Source organism: Rhinoderma darwinii, chromosome 9 (genome assembly GCF_050947455.1).
Source record: "Rhinoderma darwinii isolate aRhiDar2 chromosome 9, aRhiDar2.hap1, whole genome shotgun sequence".
Classification (NCBI taxonomy): domain Eukaryota; kingdom Metazoa; phylum Chordata; class Amphibia; order Anura; family Rhinodermatidae; genus Rhinoderma; species Rhinoderma darwinii.
In genome coordinates, this window is record NC_134695.1 from 93,366,912 (window position 1) to 93,383,106 (window position 16,195).

At 41.8% G+C, this 16,195-nt stretch overlaps 1 protein-coding gene across 7 annotated transcripts in view; it reads right to left on the reverse strand.

Moving 5' to 3' along the window:
- The window catches only part of ZFHX3 (zinc finger homeobox 3), a 718,852-nt gene extending 703,885 nt beyond the window's left edge, over positions 1–14,967 (reverse strand). For 6 of the 7 annotated variants that reach the window (XM_075838515.1, XM_075838512.1, XM_075838514.1 and 3 more), the window contains exon 1: positions 4,664–4,786. The gene's annotated coding sequence lies outside the window, so the exon portion shown is untranslated. Of the gene's footprint in view, positions 1–4,663; positions 4,787–13,547; positions 13,738–14,841 lie in introns of those variants that run through there. The other variant, XM_075838516.1, reaches the window with a different exon arrangement.
- Between the last annotated feature and the right edge of the window lie 1,228 nt (positions 14,968–16,195).

The following is a 16,195-nucleotide window of genomic DNA, read 5'->3' on the forward strand; positions in this document are numbered from 1 at the left end:
GAGAAAGCGTATTTCTCGCTGTTTTATGCCCGCGGCGCTCAATGGCCGCGGGCGAAAAACGGCACGATAATTGCCGCGAAAATCGGCGTGCAGGGAGAGGAATATCTGCCTCAAAGTTCCAAACGGAATTTTGAGGCAGATATTCCTCCCCCAAAATACTCCGTGTGAACATAGCCTAAAACAAAGCTGGGTGTGAAAAATTAAATATTTTATGTCTTATTGAAAGGTCGTTCAAGTGCACGGAGCTTTCATCTACAGTTCATTTGTAAGAAAACTGAATTTTTAGGTTGATACCCTACATGCAGGGTTAATATAATCTACAGATGACCTTACCGATCCTCCGCTACGCATAAATTCAACTTAATTGTATCATTCTATTTAAGTTCCCAACTTGCCGGGATGTATTAGCATATTAAAATTAACTCTGCAGGCTGTAATCACTTCACCTTAATAAATGAATTTACTAGGCCAAATTTGATCAAGTTATAGTACACCCTTGTGGTGTTACCTTCATACCCCAATAGGAGATCTGATAATATTACATTTGCAGTAATCTTCATCCACCGAGCATACTGGATAACAAATTAACCTTTTCCAAAATCCAATAAGCAGTCAAAAATAAAAATGACTTATTATCAGTTAAACAACGCTTCCATGTTTCATACGTAGATGCAAAAAAAAATTCAAATGAAGATAAAGTGGCTAGATAGTGATGAGACTAACTAAAAAAAAGTGTTTGATTTTTTTTTTGCAATATATTAATTTCACACTGCACAAGCTTTTTTTCAGATACATAAGTAGTGGCTTATAACGTTCATTATTCCTGTAAAAAGTAACAACGGAAGCTTATTCCTTTAGAGTATGTTCACACGTGGCAGATTAGCTGCAGATTTTCCACAACGGATTCATTGCGGAAAATCTGCAGCGTATTACAGTAGAAGTACAGTGGACAAATCTCATCCAAACGTTCATCAATTGACATGCGGTGCGTTTTTTAAATTCATAGCATGTCAATTTATGATGCGGAATCTCTAAACTTTTGTTGTGGGTTTTCCCCATTGAATTCAATGATGTGGTAAAACCTGCATCAAATAGCAAATGCTACGATTATTGCAGCAGAAAAGCTGCGATTCCTCCACAAGAATCGCAAATCAGGAAAAAAAAAAACAGCTTTTTAAAAAAAAAAAAAATGATGTAATAAATAAAAGTATATACTCACCTCCCGGGCGCTGCCATAGCGACATGTCCGTCTGTTCTCCTTGCAGCCCTGCCTCCTGAGATGACATTTCATCCCATGTGACTGCTGCAGCGGGCTGCACATGGGCTGCAGCATTATCACAGAAGGCCAAGCTGCACGGAGAACAGAGGGAAGCGTTGCTATGGCAATGCCCTGGGGGTGAGTATTTACTTTTTTTTCCAACTCTGATTTCCGCCCGAAAATCTGCGCCACAATTTGGTGCGGTTAATCGGCCGGAATTCCTGTAAGTTCTAGGTCAGCTGCGTACTTTTACTGTGTGCATAAGCCCTGAGAGAATGACATGACTTCTGTACATAAAACTGGGTAATAACTGATTACTGTAAGCATCTGTTACATTAAAAATGTGGTAAAGTGAAGGAGCGGGTTTACAAACTGCGACTGTACAGAATAGGATTATTGGTTTTTCACACAGCATCTTTATCGGCAACTCAGATACAACAGTGCCCATGCAACTCCCCCTATTTATTTTTGTTTTGCTGCATAAATATAGGAGAAGCATGTACATATGAATTTCGCATGAATTAATGTATTACTATGGACTGCGGCTCTTTTATCACGGTTGCTTTTACAGCTGTTGTGCAACTAAACGTCTGGGTTCACACGAGCACATTAACGTCCGTAATGGACGGACGTATTTCGGCCGGAAGTCCCGGACCGAACTCAGTGCAGGGAGCCGGGCTCCTAGCATCATAATTATGTACGATGCTAGGAGTCCCTGACTCTCCGTGGAACTACTGTCCCGTACTGAAAACATGATTACAGTACGGGACAGTTGTCCTGCAGAGAGGCAGGGACTCCTAGCATCGTACATAACTATGATGCTAGGAGCCCGACTCCCTGCACTGAGTTCGGTCCGGGACTTCCGGCCGAAATACGTCCGTCCATTACGGACGTTAATGTGCTCGTGTGAACCCAGCCTTAGGAAAGCTCCAGTTTATGGTAAGAGCACGATCGTGACACTTCAAAAGCATCCATAGCAATGCAAGGGGCTGCAACATTTTGTGCAATTGAATAGGCTTGTATGAAATTAAAAGGATTTTTTTTTTTAGCAGCAGCGCCACTCTTTTCCATGGGCTGTGTCTTGCATTGCAGCTGAGCCCCATTCACATATCTATCTCTCTATCTAATTCATGTCTATCAATAACTATCTACTGTATCTAACTAATATCTCATTTAGGCCTTATTCACACGGACGTGTCCGTTTTGCGCGTGCAAAAGGTCCGTGTGTCATCAGCATATGGTGCGCGGATGCGTGATTTTCGCACAGCCGGCATCATGATGACACTCTGGTTTTCTGTTTACAAACAGAAAAGCACGTGGTGCTTTTCTGTTTTCATTCATTTCTTTTACTGCTGTTGCGCGAATCACGCACGGCAACCGCAAGTGCTTCCGTGTGCCGAGCGCGATTTGCACGCACCCATTGACTTCAATGGGTGCGTGCAGAGCTAAACATGGGAAAATATAGGACATGTCATGAGTTTTACGCAGCGCACATACGCTGCGTGAAATTCACTGACAATCTGAACGGCCCCATTCATTAACATAGGTCCGTGCGACGCGCGTGATTTCCACGTGCGTAGCACGGACGTATTATACGTTCGTGTGAATAAGGCCTTATAGTTATCTATCTGTCTGTTTGTCTCATATCTATCTATCTCATATTTTATTCATATCTATCTAAGGCCCCATGCACATGAATGTATTTTTGCGGCCGCAATTCACCCGCAAAACTGTGGGTGAATTGCGGCCCCATTCATTTCAATGGGCCCATGCACACGACCGTGGTTTCCACGGTCCATGCATGGCCCAGGAGCCTGGACCGCAAAAAGAACGGACATGTCTTATTACGGCCGTGTTTTGCGGTCTAGGCTATTAATTAACGCTGCCATGTGCACGGCCCGCAATGTGCGTGCGGCCCATGGGTGACACCCCGCGGCCGTCCGAGCCGAAAATTATGGCCGTGCACATGGCTACGGTCGTGTGCATGAGGCCTAACTCATAACTATCTATCTTAAATCTATCTATCTACATAAGGCCCAGTTAGCACAGAGTTTTGGTGCCGATTTTGATGCGGAAACTGCGTTAGAATCAGCACCAAAAAAATGCCTCAAATCTCCCCCCATTGATTTTAATGGGAGGCAGAGTTTTTGTTTTTTCCAGGGCGCCTTTAGACCAATCGCTGGCATTTCAAAATCTTGAAAGAATTTTGAGGCAGTTTTCTTCTTGCTTGACAAATACCTCAGTGGGAACTTGCCTTAAAGTGGTTTTCCCACGTGGTACATTTATGACATATTCACAGGATATGTCATAAATGTCAGATAGATGCGGGTCCCACCTCTGGGATCCGCACCGATCTCTAGAACGGGGCCCCTAAACCCCGTTCTACCTCAGCGAGCTACGCTGTTTTCACCTTCATGGTCGGAAATCAGCCGACACACAAAGAGGTAGAACGGGGTTTAGGGGGCCCCGTTCTAGAGATAGGTGCGGGTCGCAGAGGCGGGACCTACATCTATCTGGCATTTATGACATATCCTGTGGATATGTCATAAATGTCCCTTATGGGAAAACCCCTTTAAGGTTATGTTCACACGGCAGATTTTCCTTGGCGGGTCTTGCCGCAAAATCCGCTGCAGAATTATTCCTGCCGTCAGCAGGAAGATTTCGTCTTTGAAAAAAATCAGCTAGTGGGAAGAAGAAGCGTCTGTCTCCCATTGTAATGAATGGGTGGTGGAATTTTGAGGTAGATTCTGCTGAAAAAATGTCTCCGTGTGAACGTAGCCTAAGGGTGTTTTTACATGGGAAGGAATTGAAATAACGAACGGTGATCGACGATAATAACGTGTCCATCATTCATCCCCACACAGTTTGCATATTGTCGGCAGCACATCCCGATTAGACGGGGAGCTGCGCCGCCGACGCCAATTTTATGGCAGCAGAAAAGATGCGATCAACCGACAAATGACTGCTTGCTCTTTCCTCAGCTGTTCGCTGTCCTGTTTACACGGGTGCATGATCGGGACTGAGTGTATGTACGAGGCCTTAATATATATCTCTATCTATTATATATCATATTTATCTATCTAAAAATCTCTTTTTCTATCTTTCTCATCTCCACAGACGTAACTATAGCCGTACCAGCTGCAAGTGACAGAAAGGACTTGGTTTTTGTGGAGAAAATCAAGTGACTTTCATGTGGGTTCTCTGATATATGACACTACTATCTATCCCCTGTACTGTTGTCTGCCATATAATTTACTATTATTAAGGTGGTCCTACTTTTAGCTCAGAGAAAGCTGCCAGTATAAGTTGGGCAGTGTGGAGGAGTTTACAAATGACAGGCCACCAATTTGCTGGAAAAACCTCATGCTCAGTAGCTTCTTAGAGCCAAACAGACATGAAATTTACCTCATGAACGATATGTACGTCATGTCAGAGAGAGGAGACTGACAGAGCAGCAGCCATTACTGGCGACAAGGAGAACACACAGCCCTCATCTGCCCCGCCCCCTGCCAGTCACATGACACTGCCTGCCTGAAATGACAGGCTGCAGCAGCCGCTGAGGACAACTAGTGCTGTGTAACATAATGGAGGACTTATAACAATGAGGGCGAGGGATAGGGCAGGAGCTGACAGTAACAACCAATAAGATTTCAGCTCTTATATCTGAGGCATTATGGAAAATGAAAGCAGCAACCTGATTGGTTGCTATGGGCAACTGTTTGTCTTTTCCCTTGCACTAGATTACAGGCTATATATTTTACAGAGGTGTACAATCAGGGAATACAAAGTTCATTCAAAATGGTGGAAATTTACGAGGCAAAGTGTGACAGAATTCTGTCGCAAATTGCGTTGAAAGGAAAGAGTACATGGTGTGTCATCAAAAATGGGGCAAAATGTGCCAAATTGATCAAATTGGTGCACATGCAAATATACATCAGGCGGAACTGCCTAGTCATGTGATACGGAGCTGTCTTCCAAATGTAATTTCATTAGTTGCATATATTTTGCACTTCTCTAATAATTTTTTTGCAATGTAGGACTTCTTTTAGCCACGCCCTTAGGGCTTATTCAGATGAACGTGATATACGTCCGTGCAACGCTCGTGATTTTCACACGCCTCGCACAGACCTATATTAGTCTATGGGGCCGTGCAGACAGTCCGTGATTTTTACGCAGCGTGAGTCCGCTGCGTAAAACTCACGACATGTCCGTTCTTTGTGCGTATTACGCGCATCACGCACCCATTGAAGTCAATGGGTGCGCGAAAATCACGCATGGCACACGGAAGCACTTCCGTGGGACGTGCGTGATTCGCGCAACAGCAGTGAAAAGTATGAATGAAAACAGAAAAGCACCACGTGCTTTCCTGTTTACAAACATACAAACAGTGTCATAATGATGGCGGCTGCGCGAAAATCACGCAGCCACGCATCATACGTGGCTGACACACGGAGCTGTTAAGTGCCTTTTGCACGCGCAAAACGCACAAGCTCGTGTGAATCCGGCCTTATATAGACAAACCTGTTAACAAAGGTGTAAAAAACACATAATAAATTTGGCGCACGCCATGCACTCCAATTTTAAGAGTTTTGTCAATTGTTGTTTAGTAAATCTTCCCTATTGTAGACAATGTCTTACCAAAAATTTACTGCAAACCATGAAACAGAGGCCCAGGGAGACTGATATACAATCACCGCTGGGTCCGCTTTACTGAACAAGCCTGCACAGGCGATATATAGACCCTGCATTTAAGTAAAATCGTAGCTTTATATTGAGACCATTAATCTAACAGTATATATTAAACCGTAAGGGCAGATTCACATGTACTGGTAGTGGTGCGTTTTGTACAAACTGCAGGACTGTATGTTAAAGGAGTTGTTTTACTAAAACAACCCCTGTCCATATGCCCTATTAGGGCATATGGACGTCATAGAGGGGGTCCCACACTTCCCCCCTCTCTGTGGGTCAGAACGGACAGACACTCTGTAAGAGGGGCTCCTGCTCTGGCCGAGGTGACCTACTTATGTATTATACGGATGGCCATTCATCTGAATGGCCACCATGTAATGCTACATTTTAGCAGTGTTGCCGCTGCGATCCGACTTTCATTTGAAATGGGTTGACTTTGATGAGACAACCCCTTTAAGTACATGTTTTTTTCAGGGATTTTGCATCAGATTTTTTTTATTGAAGCACAAATATTTCTATGGGAAGTGACATGCTGAGACCATATACAGTGGAGGAAATAAGTATTTGATCCCTTGCTGATTTTGTAAGTTTGCCCACTATCAAAGACATGAACAGTCTAGAATTTTTAGGCTAGGTTAATTTTACCAGTGAGAGATAGATTATATAAAAAAAATCAAAAAAAATCACATTGTCAAAATTATATATATTTATTTGCATTCTGCACAGAGAAATAAGTATTTGATCCCTTTAGCAAACAAGACTTAATACTTGGTCGCAAAACCCTTGTTGGCACGCACAGCAGTCAGACATTTTTAGTAGTTGATGATGAGGTTTGCACACATGTTAGATGGAATTTTGGCCCACTCCTCTTTGCAGAACATCTGTAAATCATTAAGATTTCGAGGCTGTCGCTTGGCAACTCGGATCTTCAGCTCCCTCCATAAGTTTTCGATGGGATTAAGGTCTGGAGACTGGCTAGGCCACTCCATGACCTTAATGTGCTTCTTTTTGAGACACTCCTTTGTTGCCTTGGCTGTATGTTTCGGGTAATTGTCATGCTGGAAGACCCAGCCACGAGCCATTTTTAATGTCCTGGTGAAGGGAAGGAGGTTGTCACTCAGGATTTGACAGTACATGGCTCCATCCATTCTCCCATTGATGCGGTGAAGTAGTCCTGTGCCTTTATCAGAGAAACACCCCCAAAACATAATGTTTCCTCCTCCATGCTTGACAGTGGGTACGGTGTTCTTTGGGTCATAGGTAGCATTTCTCTTCCTCCAAAAACGGCGAGTTGAGTTAATGCCAAAGAGCTCAATTTTAGTCTCATCTGACCACAGCACCTTCTCCCAATCACTCTCAGAATCATCCAGATGTTCATTTTCAAACTTCAGACGGGCCTGTACATGTGCCTTCTTGAGCAGGGGGACCTTGCGGGCACTGCAGGATTGTAATCCATTACGGCGTAATGTGTTACCAATGGTTTTCTTGGTGACTGTGGTCCCAGCTGCCTTGAGATCATTAACAAGTTCCCCCCGTGTAGTTTTCGGCTGAGCTCTCACCTTCCTCAGGATCAAGGATACCCCACGAGGTGAGATTTTGCATGGAGCCCCAGATCGATGTCGATTGACAGTCATTTTGTATGTCTTCCATTTTCTTACTATTGCACCAACAGTTGTCTCCTTCTCACCCAGCGTCTTACTTATGGTTTTGTAGCCCATTCCAGCCTTGTGCAGGTCTATGATCTTGTCCCTGACATCCTTAGAAAGCTCTTTGGTCTTGCCCATGTTGTAGAGGTTAGAGTCAGACTGATCATTGAGTCTGTGGACAGGAGTCTGTTATACAGGTGACCATGTAAGAGCTGTCTTTACTGCAGGCACCAAGTTGATTTGTAGCGTGTAACTGGTCTGGAGGAGGCTGAACTCTTAATGGTTGGTAGGGGATCAAATACTTATTTCTCTGTGCACAATGCAAATAAATACATATAATTTTGACAATGTGATTTTCTTATATTTTTTTAATATAATCTATCTCTCACTGGTAAAATTAACCTAGCCTAAAAATTCTAGACTGTTCATGACTTTGACAGTGGGCAAACTTACAAAATCAGAAAGGGATCAAATACTTATTTCCTCCACTGTATAAGAAACATAATTGCAATTTTTACATGTGGATTTGTAAGCTGTAATTGCAATGGTGAAAATGCACAGTTCCTTCCAGAAAACCCAATTGATGCAATCTAAGGCCCCATGCACACGACCGTAAAAAAAACTCCGTTTTTGCGGACCGCAATTGCGGTCCGCAAAAACGGAGCCATTCACTTTCATTGAACACTGACACCTTTCCGTAGCACTACGGAAGGGTGTCCGTGCCGTGGAAATGTTCCGGGAATTATGGAACATGTCCGTTCTTTCACATTTTGCGGGCCGTGCTCCCATACTTTGTATGGGAGCACGACCCGAAAATGCGGCTGTCAGTCAGCGGCCAGCCGTGCCCGCAATCGCGGGCCGTGATTGCGGGCACCGTTGTGTGCATGGGGCCTAACATCTGACCACCGTTGTTAAATGCTGCAGCAACTAAAATGCAAAAGAAAAGGTGGATCAAGGTTTTGCTACAAAGTCAATGGGATCTGTATTTTGACATCGTTCACATCTGCATTGGAGGCTTCGTAAGAGGCCTCCGTCGCAGATCCAGGAAAGATTACGGGAGACAATAGCGCAGCATGTTGCGCTATTGTATCCGGTAAAATCACGGACACCCTGCTGTAAAGCTGTCGGAACCTTTTAAAGTTAATGGGTTCCGTCGGCCGCCGGTGGTGTGCGTTGCGCAACGGAACCGTTGCTTTCATTATTCCCTTGTTCTGCTCCTTTGATGGAGCAGAACAACGGAACACATCAATGCAGGTGTGAACCGAGCCTATGCTGTAAGCTCCCATAGTGGTGAATGTAGGCAGCCAGAATGTTGTCATTTAACTCTATGGCTATACAGGGGTTGAAAAACAGAGCTCAAACCCCTATAAAGATGTATTATGAAACTAATCAGCACAAAATTTTGGACCTAAGAATGAAATTATATTCAGAGAATCGGCATGCTCTATGTGTGGACTTTTGCTACTTTTTATAAAAATGTATGTAAAACTGCAAGTGTGGTCTTTACATTAAATGCGGAGCATGCCCAATTTGGACCTAAACTTACATTTAGGCTGGATTCACACGAGTGTGTAAGTTTTGCGTGCGCAAAAAACGCTGCATTTTGCGCGTGCAAAAGGCATTTGACAGCTCCGTGTGTCAGCCCCGTATGATGCGCGGCTGCGTGATTTTCGCGCAGCCGTCATCATTATGACACTCCGTTTGGATGTTTGTAAACAGAAAAGCACGTGGTGCTTTTCTGTTTTCATTCATCCTTTTCACAGCTGTTGCGCGAATCACGCGCGTCCCACGGAAGTGCTTCCGTGTGGCATGCGTGATTTTCACGCACCCATTGACTTCAATGGGTGTGTGATGAGCGAAATATGCTCAAAGAACGGACATGTTGTGACTTTTTCTCAGCGGACTCGCGCTGCGTAAAAATCACGCAACTGACTGCACGGCCCCATAGACTAATATAGGTCCGTGCGGCGCGCGTGAAAATCACGCTCGTTGCACGGACGTATATCCCGTTCGTCTGAATAAGCCCTTATAGAAATTAATGGAATCTATCGTTGGACCTACACATTTTAATTTCTGGTATATACAACATATAAAACAATATAATAGTGTGAACAAGGCCTAAAACAGAGGAAGATCTAAATAATCCTGCAAATATTTGGAGAAAGAGAAGCATAAATTATCCTGCTCATATATTTTATTTTTAAGTTACTAGGGTAGATCTTCACAATAACATTTTGGGAAATTTAAGCCAAATTCATCTTGTGGCTTTCAAGAGTCTTGTTATTGAGGCTGCAGCATTCAATAGCACATACGATAATTGAAGCTCAGTTGTGGCTCAGCAGGAAGCCTCCTATATGTGTTCTTGTGTAACTGTTAACAAAGATGCATTACAGAGTGCGGGCGATGAGGTCGCAATCTGATAAGTATGAGCAGAATCTACAGCAATTAGCAGAAGACAAAAACACAGGCAATTGAGTCCCAAACAATAGAAAAGATGCTGCAGGGTTTTATATTCACAGATCCATTCATTTATCAGATATATACTTTTATCATTTGTTATGCTATGTCCACCTTTACAACCATTTTCTTAAATTTCTCCAGTTCTAAATAAAAAATAAAGCAACTTTGCAAATAGTCAATTAAGGGCTTGTCCACACGTAACAGAATTGCTGCAGAAAATTTCAGCAGCAATTCAGTTGAAAGTAGCAGACATTAGGCTGCAGAAAAACTGCACCAGAAAATGGTGCGGATTTTGCGTTGGTTTTTTCAATGCTGGGAGATGGTGACATCCCTTTTGAAAAATGCAGCGATTCAGTCCACTTCCGCAGCGGGGATTGACATGCTGCGGTACGAAAAATACGCACCGCAGGTCCATTTCTGGTGGCAAATTTTACACATGTCACCCACTTTGCTGCTACTGTATTCTGCTGCGTATTTTCCGTGCCCAATTACGGACGGAAAATATGCAGCAATTCCCCTAGGTGTGGACAAGCCCTAACTATTCCTATAAATTTCTTGTCTACACCTTCTATGCAGACCTATGCATCGCCATAGTAACAGACAACAAACAAACCTGTGTAGTCAGACCCTGCTGTCATACACTTTTTCCATCTGTCACCTACTTCTTGTTAACCTACTAAATGTAAGTTAGAAAAAAGTAGGGGACAGATGAGAGTGTGACTGCAGTGTCTGACTACACAGGTTTATAAGGAAACATATTGGTCTGTACAGGAGGTTAAGAAAGAGAACGATAGAAAAATTTTAATCAGTACTATTTGCAAAATTACTCCATTTTAGATGCATTGGGACATGAAAAAATTTGGTTGCAAAGGTGGACATTGGCTTTAAAGATTTCCACTTGGCATTAACTGGTGATTTTTATTTTATTTTTTAATTACAGTCCACAGGGACTATTTTTATTTGTCTTGTAATATATTTAGTCTATTGTCATCTGCATAGCATCTATTTATCATGAAGAAATTCTGAGGTAAGTAAAGCTCGAGCAGGAATGTAACACAGACAGTCTTTTAAATGGAAGGAATAGGACTTGGTTATAGAACAAAAGAACTCATTTTATCACTCGGCTTTACCGCTTTAGAAAAAGGCTCCTGGAGAGCTGAACCTCATGACAAATGAGAACCCTAGAGTTTTTTATTGCCTCTGTAAATCACTGAGCTGACAGCAGGTAATAAGAATGCTTTTGAGTGTTTTTTTAAAGTTTGCTAGAACATATGAAATATCATGTAACTTTACATTACAATTGGTCTGTATCCAATCTTTACAGCCAAGCCTGGAACCAGAACATCTCGCTGTATTAATGAGATTTTCTTTTTAAAAAGCTGTAAATCTATAAATTATAAAAATAAACATCAATATAATAACCATTAAAATATCAAACGTATCATGAGATAATTTTCAGCAATAGGTCACCTTGTAATATTAGTCTTGAAAATAGGCCACATAGATCATCAGCTGTACATTTATCAGACATCTATAATATATGGCACCTAGGGTATGAATTGTATCTGGAAGAGGACATTTTTTATTTTTTCATTTCTTTTATCTGGGCTGTATCCACTATTATAAAAAATTATTTATAATATAATGTATATGCATATTAAAATAAGTGGCATACTATTTCAAATGTTACGAAAAATATGATGAAGACATTTTTTTGCACCAATGCAAGAGCACCCCCAGATCCGCTCTGGTGAAAATCTGATTCAGTCAAAACACTAACCTGACTGTGGTATGTCTTATTTTAAGATTTAAAGAGATTGTCCAGTTTAGACAACCCATTTTCATATAGCCTATTAGGGAATTCTGAAGGGGGGTCCTCTGTTCAGGATCCCCATATCTTGGGCAGACTGGAAAGCGGTTACATAGAGTGTCTCTCGGTCTGGAGGACCTGTACTGTCCGGCACAACACATTGATATGAATGGTCACTGTGTAATACTTATTTAATCCTGTGGTGACGCTGCAGGGAAATTGAACATGTACTGTCAGGTTTCCTCACAAATTACAGCCGATCACGGGGGTTCAGGTTATTGTGTAGGGACCCTTCTAACAAGGGGGGATTGTCCAAAGTGGACAATACTTTAATGCCTAGTTCACACAGAGTATTTTGAGGGCAGAACAAAAGATTAATTCCTGATCTGCCTACACTTTTTTGCCACGATTTACATGGCGTTTTCACCCACGGCCATTGAGGACCGTGGGCAAAAAATACAGCGAAAAACGCTTTTTCTGCCTCCCATTGAGTTCAATGGGAGGTCAGAGGCGGAACCACGGACAACATCTGCATGGAGTTTGTATGTTCTCCCCGTGTTTGCGTGGGTTTCCTCCGGGTACTCCGGTTTCCTCCCACACCCCAAAAACATACCAATAGGGAATTTAGATTGTGAGCCGCAATGGGGACAGTAAAAAAAAAAAAGAGAACCTCTGTACAGCGCTGTGTAATATGTTGGCGCTATATAAGTAACTGAAATAAATAAATAAACCGCGTCAAGAAAGGACATGCCACTTTTTTCCCCACAAACGGCTAGAATCTGCCTGGGAAAAAAAACACGCCTCCGCGAGGCGATTTTGGCAGTTTTTTGGCGCTGATTCTGACACAGTTTCCATATCAAAATCAGCACCAAAAAACTTTGTGTGAACTAGGCATTAAAGCCAAAGTATTACTAGACAGGTTCCCTTATATGTGCACAAGTTATATGGGCAATTTTGGCCTTAAAAAAAATAACACTAGTTAAATAATCAACATATTATTTCTCTTAGTACTGACTGGTTGGCTGCTTAATAGTTTTAGTTCATTAGGAGAGAGCTGTAATTTGTGACTGCAGCATAGCTAAAGTCTCTTTAGAGTGTCTAAGGTAGTCTGAAATCCACCTTACAAGCTCAAGCCCTACAGGCTCAAGCTGCGTCTCTCCATCTCCCCTATGTTTTACACTGCAGCTCTGCTTGTTCACATTAGCTGCTCAAAATAAGTGCAAGCCCACCAAAAGCACCACAGGAAATCAGTTCACATAAAGCTAAGTACCATTACAGGCTACATTACACTATTAATGAATTGTAATTTTTATGGAAATGTTCTTGCTCTCCTGACATGTTTGGACTGATACCTGAAAAGCTTATACAACGGAAAAGCAGAGAAATGACTAAACCTCAAAAGTTGGATATGGTAGCATAAACAACTAAATATCACCATGTTTAGCCATTCTTTAGAGAAGAGCAAGAACATTTTAAAAATAAAAAAAAGTTATAAATTGCCATAAAAATTACAATTAAAAAAAAAAGTATAGAAATTTATACATGGACAAAATATGTGACCCAAACCCGAGTATGATTAATTGTCTTATATGTTTAATATGTGCATAATATATCATTATCAGGCAAAATTTGAAAACGATGACTTCAGATATACTGTATGGGGACTGAATAGAATTTAATTAACCTGAAAATGCTGATTCTGATGTCTTGGCTATGTCCCGAGCCTCTGTCGCCTTTCTGGAAATCCAAGTCTGGTTCACTCATGATGGAGAGTTGAGGGAAGGAGCTTTTGATTTGTAATCTTTCAAGTGGGAGTTTCCTTCCTGGATTTCTCTACGGTGTGAAAGGTGCTGATTTATGCCAACCAGTGATTGCTGGAAGAAGAAGAAGACGACACATATAGTTCCAGATCTGTATTTCATACATAAAATCCGAGTTCTATAAGTTTCATTGAGGTAATCTCCTATACCCTGATAAAAAGTGTTCTTTATTTTTTGTTAAATAAAGTATTATAAAATGGTCAGTTTGGAATAAAGTTGGCGTTTAAAGGGGTTGTCTCATCATGACAACCCCTTTTCTAAATAAGAAGGTCATCAGGTGATGATTGTGGGTCTGGCTTCTGAAACCCCCGATGATATCACCTGTTGGCGTCTTGCTCTACACTTGAAATGTAGTATTAAATGGCGCACAGTCAAATTAATTGCCAACCATGTAATACATGTAAGGGACAGGTCCGCCAGAGCAAAAACAAGTCTTACGTACTCTAGGAATCAAGGCCAATAGAGGGGGATCCTGAGCAGGGGGCCGTCCTCTTTAAAGTCCATATGCCAGAGGAGCATATAGAAAGGGGTCTGTTGTCACAAGAGTAGATGCGAAAAGTGAAGAAAAAAGGAAGGGGGAGAGGAAAAAAGGAAGGGCGCTCCTCTGAGATGATGTCGTCTTATGTACGGTTTGTACAATTTGGAAATTAATCTTATACCAAAAGACTCAGCAAATAGCCTTTTTTCTGGTAGTGGGCACACCACCAGAAAATCCAGTCGTGAGTCTATTTGGTATTGGTATATGCCGGCAGCCACCTACTGCGAAACCTGGAAGGATAAATCCTTATCGTGTGGATGAGATTATAAGCAAGGGAAAACAAAGAAAAAGTTCAAGCAGTCTCTTGGTAACGGCGCCAGGCTAGTAAGTACAAATGTGTAAAATGAAATTCTGGTATAAGGTTTATACCTGACCTGACAAAGGTACCGGTTCGGTCCAAAAACACGTAGTCTGCACGAATAAAGAAAGAATTTCATTTTACGCATTGCATTTGTACTTATTTGTCTGGTGCCGTTACCAAGAGACTGCGTGAACTTTTTCTTCGTTTTCCCTTGCTTGTTGGCACAAGAGGACTTCTTTAAGAGCGATGGACTTTTAAAGTGTACCTATGATTATTAAAAAAAATGGCATAAATCTGTAGTACATAATCAATATAATACCTGTAATATATCCTACCGGGAGAAGGTGTTTCTTTATCAACTTCCAACAGCCTATAGTTGTCCTTGCCTCTCTGTAAATGTTCAGAAACTTGAGGCGGTGGGGAGGGGGATGCAGCTGCAGTATCTCTTCCTGATTGTGTATCATGCTGTGAGAGGGGAGGTAAAAACATCTGATCAGAGCACATAGCACAACGCTCACCTCATAACAGCAAGAGTCTGCCCATTCAGCAGGTTAGAGTATGCAAGACAGACTCTGCCTGCACTACATCTAATGTACATCTACAGCTGCCTAAGGTGGTCTCGTGATTTTTTTTTTATATATTTTTTTTTTTTAGCAATAGGTATGCTTTAATTATTATATAAATCACATCCAAACTGCTGGCAAAAATGATTAAGAAACCAAATGAGTAATTGTGTATCTAAGAAAACACACAAAGCCCATGTAAACCCCTAATACGTATGATAGCCTCTATATCTTGACACTTTGCGTGGGTTGCTTGGTAACTGGACTAAACATCTCAAGCTGCTAAATTAAAGGTGTAACGGAGCAAGTCTGTAGAGTGGAAACACGTGAAGCGTTGTCTTCTACAAATATTACTTGCATCACTGGGCTGAAAAATGTAAATGTCACACAAAGTGGTAGTAACAGTTTAGCAAATGTGGGAATTGTGCAAATATCAAGAAATTGAAAATAAAAGTTATAGGACAGCAGCACAGTTCAAGATATTTTCACAATTGGAAATATTTTACGGAAATCCATGTATAAAAGGTTAATAATGTTGTCACTATTATTATTATCATGGTTCGTGCCATTTACATTTACCATACAATTGCTGTCACGTCTTCAAAGACCCCACCACTTAACATCTGTCATATGTATGATAGAGGCGGCCCACGCGGCTGCAATGGGGCCCCTGGAGACACAGACAATTTTGATCTCCACAGGTGCTGTAATGTTAGCAAACATGGAAAATAAACTGAAATCATAAATATAAAACAGGGGCAGCAGGAGCTAGTGTCCTAGGGGATTACAAGTGAGGTAGTGGCAACCAGAACCTGAGAGGGTCCCCTTTTTTTGTTATGGGACCCCAGTTCTTCACTGTTTGCCGGGTTATCCTTCAATTATGTGTGATGCCAGTGTATGGCATTCTCTGGTAACAAAAGAAATGGGATAACCATGCTAATAGAAGCAGTTTAAGGCCATGTTCACATGTGGCATATTTTGCAGATTTTTGTTGCAGATTCCACTCCGAAAATCTGTAACAAAGTACAATGCACGTGAACATGGTTTTACAAAATCTCATTTATGTAATGCAGGAAAAAAACAGGAAGCAGCGACGAATTTTTTGCATTT